Source organism: Hermetia illucens, chromosome 1, assembly GCF_905115235.1.
Source record: "Hermetia illucens chromosome 1, iHerIll2.2.curated.20191125, whole genome shotgun sequence".
NCBI lineage: Eukaryota > Metazoa > Arthropoda > Insecta > Diptera > Stratiomyidae > Hermetia > Hermetia illucens.
In genome coordinates this window covers 116,476,458-116,481,966 of record NC_051849.1, presented here as the reverse complement: position 1 = coordinate 116,481,966, position 5,509 = coordinate 116,476,458, and positions in this window count along the sequence as shown.

The window sequence follows — 5,509 nt, the reverse complement described above, 5'->3', positions numbered from 1 at the left end:
TCGATAAAGATCAGAATTGGAGAACACATAATACAGTCGCAGCCAACCCTTAAATATCTAGGAGTCATGGTTGACCAAAGACTGAAATTCAAGTCTCATCTTGAAAATTTAGCAACCAAGGCTTCCGGAGTGGCTACATGTTGCAAAATATAGGTGGTCCTAGGCAAAGCCGTCGGCTCCTGATCTCGAGAGTGGTTAGCTCCATCCTGCTTTATGCAGCTCCAGTGTGGGCATCGTCTTTGAAGGTGGAAGCAAACAGAAGAAAAACCGCAGCCCCATAACGATTGAGCGCATTACGTACGTCATGCGCTTACCGTACAACTTCAGATGAAGCAGCTTATGTGATAGCCGGCATGATCCCCATCGACATCTTGGCGAATGAGGGTCGGCGCCTCTATGACCCATCATATGCAATCGGTGAGTCTTATACCAATCGTCGGCAATTGGCACGAAGTGATTCTATTTTGGAATGGCAGAAAAGGTGGGATGATTCACCTAAAGAACGCTGGACAGATGTCTCAAAATGGATCAAGCGAAGGCACGGCGAACACGGAGGGTACCGTGCATGCCTTTATCGCTTCGGGCGTGACGACCCCCCGTATTGTCCGACATGCGTGATGATTCCGGAAGATGCGGAGCATGTTGTTTTTAACTTCCCGCGGTTCGCTGCACACAGAGCGGAGGCGGAAATTGACGCCGAGGCACGGTTGACACCCGATGCTAGCCTCTGAAACATCTTCCAAGATATTGGAGGTGGAGGTGGTTTTAGTGAGTAAAAGTCTCACATAACTGTATGGTAGGAGCCAGCGGTAGGTTTTGAACCTTTCCACCTTCCAACGTATAAAAAAACAAGTCGGAATACCGGAAGCTCGCGCTTCGAGTATAAAGGTTTTGTGTTCATCTTATGTAAGAAATTTCAACGCACATTTTTCTATCCGTATATAGCTACAAACCCAACATATTGCTTCATATTTTTCCAAACTACGAGACATACGTACATATTACAGCCATAGATATTACGCTCACCCTAAACAAACAAACTGCCTATTTCCGAATACTGTACACATATATGCACGTATATAAATTGATGGTACCCATATTTCCGATTTACTTCTTATATTTATCTGAATAGGCACTACCCACAAAGTTCATTAGCACGCATATACTATATACCTACATACACAGTTGATATTCATATCCAAATGACTAAAAAACTAACTCAAAATAATTCTTTGGGACCCCATTCATAAGAACTCATTTGGTTGCGGTATTGACGAATTGATATGTGATGATGACGTCATGCAGTCATGCATGAAGAGTGCCCGAAATTCACAAAAAATGGTAAAGTTTTACCCCCTATAACTTTGTCAATAATAGTTGGATTTTCTTCAAACTTGACTAGCTTGTGCACTATGTTCTTTATTATACGCATGCCAAATTTTGTACTTCTGGGATTAACATAAGGGGGGTTGCCGGGTAAATTTCTAAAATGTGGAAATATACTATTATTAACTTTATTTGTGCAGATATCGGAACCGGATATATTTTGAGGCCTAGATTTCGTAGAGATGCACTATTGAAATTTTTTTCAGATTTTTCGGTTGGATAGGTTCTGAGAACGAGACCTGTTACACTTTTTGGGGGTCTTATTTTGAGCCCTCACTCCCCTATGTTTCACCCAATATCAAATATTGAACCAGTTTCGAAAAGTACTAATTGAGACCTTTCATTTGATACCCCACATGGCCACATTTTATGAAAAAAAATTTTGCACCCTCCTTTCACATGTATGGGGAGCCCCCCCTTAAACTTAACACAAAATGGCGTCAGTTGCTGCATGTAAAGGGAACGGCAGATTACATACTCCTACCATTTTTCGTGACAATCGGTTCAGCCGTTTCCGAATAAATCGGGTGTGACAGACAGACAGACAGACAGACAGACAGACAGACAGACAGACAGACGGACAGACAGACACCGTCTCGATTCTAATAAGGTTTTGTTTCACACAAAACCTTAAAAAGACAGACAGACATTGAACCGATTTTAATAAGGTTTTCTTTTGTAAACAAAACCTTAAAGACAATGTATTACTATTTCCATCTCTATACCTACTGTGGCGTGCTTCATTCTTTGTGCTATAACTTTTTTAATATTTTGAAGTTCTATATGAGTTTTTCACAGTCCATTTTTAATGCGTTATACTTTCGAAACATGTAAAGCAAAAAGAAGATTTTTTGAAAATCGTCACACCATACTACTATCTTAAACCAAAAACACTTTATAAGTCGGAATTATACAGGGTACAGACGAGTCAGTGTCGGATGAGTTGCCTCTGCTCTGGACAAAACCGTAGTCGTCTGTATATGTATTTTTTGAACTTTAGTCCAAAAAAACAAACCCATGGACCGGAAAGCTGGGGAAAATTTTTTCTCTGTCATTATGTGGATGGGAGACTCAGGGCTTCCTTAACTCCAAACAAAAATTACAATAATGTTTGCGCGACGAACAGAAAATTTCCAAGAAATTGTTTAATAGAAATGTTAGATTAAGATTTATATTAGAAACGGATTTAAACAAGTCGGAATACCGAAAGCTCGCGCTTCGGGTATAAAGGTTTTGTGTTCATCTTATCTAAGAAATTATAACGCACATTTTTCTATCCGGATATAGCTACAAATCCAACATACTCCTTCATATTTTTCCAAACTACGAGACGTACGTACATATTACAGCCGTAGATATTACGCTACCCCTAAACAAACAAACTGCCTATTTCCGAATACTGTACACATATATGCACGTATATAAATTGATCGTCCCCATATTTCCGATTTACATCTTATATCTATCTGAATTAGGCACTACCCGCAAAGTCCATTAGCACGCGAATACTATATGCCTACATACACACATGTCTCGTTGGAATAATTGATATTCATATACAAATGACTAAAAAACTAAAACAAAATAATCTTTTTCCACCCAATTCATACGAACTAATTTCCTTGTGGTATTGACGAATTGATATGTGATGATGACGTCATTCAGGTTGTAGAATGCAGGAAATTCACAAAACATTGTAAAGTTTCACCCCCTATAACTTTGTTGATAATAGTTGGATTTTCTTCAAACTTGACCGGATTGTGCACCATGTTCTTTATTACACCTATGCTTCTTGTACTTCTGCAATGAACATAAGGGGGGTGCCGGGTAAATTTCTAAAATGTAGAAATATACTATTATTAACTTTATTTGTGCAGATATCGGAACCGGATATATTTTGAGGCCTAGATTTCAGCACCACTGTGATTTTTTTCAGATTTTTTGGTTGGATAGGTTCTGAGAACGAGACCTGTTACACTTTTTGGGGGTCATATTTTGAGCCCTCACTCCCCTATGTTTCACCCAATATCAAATATTGAACCAGTTTCGAAAAGTACTAATTGAGACCTTTCATTTGATACCCCACATGGCTACATTCTGTGAAAAAAAATTTTGCAGCCTCCTTTCACCTGTATGGGGAGCCCCCCCTTAAGCTTAACACAAAATGGCGGCAGTTGCTGCATGTAAAGGGAACGGCAGATTACATACTCTTACCAATTTTCGTGACAATCGGTCCAGCCGTTTCCGAATAAATCGGGTGTGACAGACAGACAGACAGACAGGCAGACAGACGGACAGACAGACAGACCGACAGACAGACAGACGGACAGACAGACATCGAATCGATTCTAATAAGGTTTTGTTTCACACAAAACCTTAAAAAAAACTCAGCATTTGGCTCATCAAATTTGAGTGAAGCAAATTATTAAATATACATATGTACATTTACGTGTCAGATTCATAAATAGTTTGCCCAAATAAATCCGGCGTAGGATTTATACGAATGAATTTCATTTTTTCATTACCGTTGATGCCTTCATAAATTTAGGTCATTTACTGCTTTTGGTAACATATCGATAATTCCGTCCCTCCTTTCCTTAGCACAGTGGACATGTGGTTGGCAATACGACCTTTTTTCCCGCACCTTCTCCGTCGATCGGATCGATCAATGCCGCTGGTAATGAAGTCTGCCCTTTCAGACAAACTCTGAAAATTGCAGTAGATTTCCAAAATATGAAAACATTCTTCTATTAACTTTATTTTAGTAACTTTTTTTGAAAGTACATCGGGGCCTAGATGCCATGTGTACGAACTACCATAATTTTTTTTAGATTTTTCGGTTGGGCAGTTTCTGAGAACGGGTCTTTGAAGTAATTGTCCCTTTTAGAAACCCCGCACTCCTCCCCTTTGAAACTAGCGTTAAAACTAATATCTGCTTTGGAAAGAATCGATCCTGACATTTCATTTGATACCACATGTGGCTATATTCAGAGAAAAAAAATGTTAGCCCTCTTTTCGTATTTAGGGTCCCCATTTAAGTTCAACGTGCAACAATGTAAATCACCGGATGTGTGGGGGTTCACAGTTCCCACCTTCCAGCAAAGCTTCGTGCCGATCGGTACAAGCGTTTCCGAGAAAAGTGCGTGTGTTGGACTGACATGCAGGGAGGCAGTAAACAAAACGTTAGAAATGGAGCAATGCAAATAAAATGTAAGGGAAGTTCAATCCACTCTCTGCAAATCTGTAAATAAATGTTACTATCCCAATCTTGCAAACACAATTAAACTTAATCCCGGAAATAGAAGAAGATATAATCTGGAAACGTTTCCTGTAAACGTTGAATTGTTTGGTGTTAATGTGTAAACTAATAAATGTTGAAGAGCTAAATAAGGCTCTGATATTATTGGATAGTCAATTGGCGCATGAGAGAAAACCATGAAACAAAGTGAAGGGCATGACAAAAAACATCCGAAAATACATCTAAACTTGAAAAATATTTTCAAACCTGAAGGATTGCAAAGTAAAGACATTATTCTTCTTCAGTGGTTGCGTCAGGTAAATGCCTGTGCCAGTATCAGATAGACAAATGCCTGTATCAGACGAATATCTGTTTCAAATATTCTGCTTCAGACAAATGTCTGAGCCACCCTCAGATATCAGACAGTCTGTATCAGATAACAGGCAGACAAATGTATGTGGCTGAAGCAAACAGGTGGTTGGACAATTGACTCACACAGTACGTGCATATAAATAATTGCCAATTACGAAATACGCATATAGATATAAATATTCAAGTTTCTAAATGGGGAGTATTCCCTCAGTGCACACATATATCCGAGCGCATCTTAATTCGCAAATCGGCTAGCAGCCATCACGCTTGTAAATATCTAATTGCAAAACAAGCCCTCACCCACATAGATTATCTGAAATAGAATATTTGGTCGATTTATTGTAATTTGTACAAATATTGTACTTTGCCTCTTATTATTATGGGCATATGTACATACATATACAAAAGGTAGTAATATGCCGTTGCTGGCTGCATTTGAGTACATATCGGTATGGGATGAATTTTGGTGCCTAACTCTCGTATAGGTGAGTCATTGTGAGTTTGTTTCACATT